The following is a 352-nucleotide window of genomic DNA, read 5'->3' on the forward strand; positions in this document are numbered from 1 at the left end:
TTACTGTTATCTGCACTTTTAAAAGACATTAAAAAAGCCCAAAACCCACATCCAAGAAAACACAGCGAACACTGCAAGCATTCCATTGGGATATAGGAAATAAAGTGCAGCATAAAGTGCTCACGCAGGTCCTGACATGAGTTCCCTTTACAGCAAACAGACTCGGGCTGCGCCTCTGTTTCTCTTTGGAAGAAACGCAGTATTCGCTGTCCGGACACAAGTTTAAGGGCAGAACTAAAAAAGATGTGTTTAACTTTCGGCAATAACCAAACCGAACCGACCCCTGCGCCCAGCCAGAGACCACACGGCGCTCCCGCCGGGCTCCCAGCGGCGCCTGCTGCCCTCTGGCGCC

The sequence above is a fragment of the Acanthisitta chloris genome, unplaced genomic scaffold, assembly GCF_000695815.1.
Source record: "Acanthisitta chloris isolate BGI_N310 unplaced genomic scaffold, ASM69581v1 scaffold6062, whole genome shotgun sequence".
In the NCBI taxonomy this organism is placed as follows: domain Eukaryota; kingdom Metazoa; phylum Chordata; class Aves; order Passeriformes; family Acanthisittidae; genus Acanthisitta; species Acanthisitta chloris.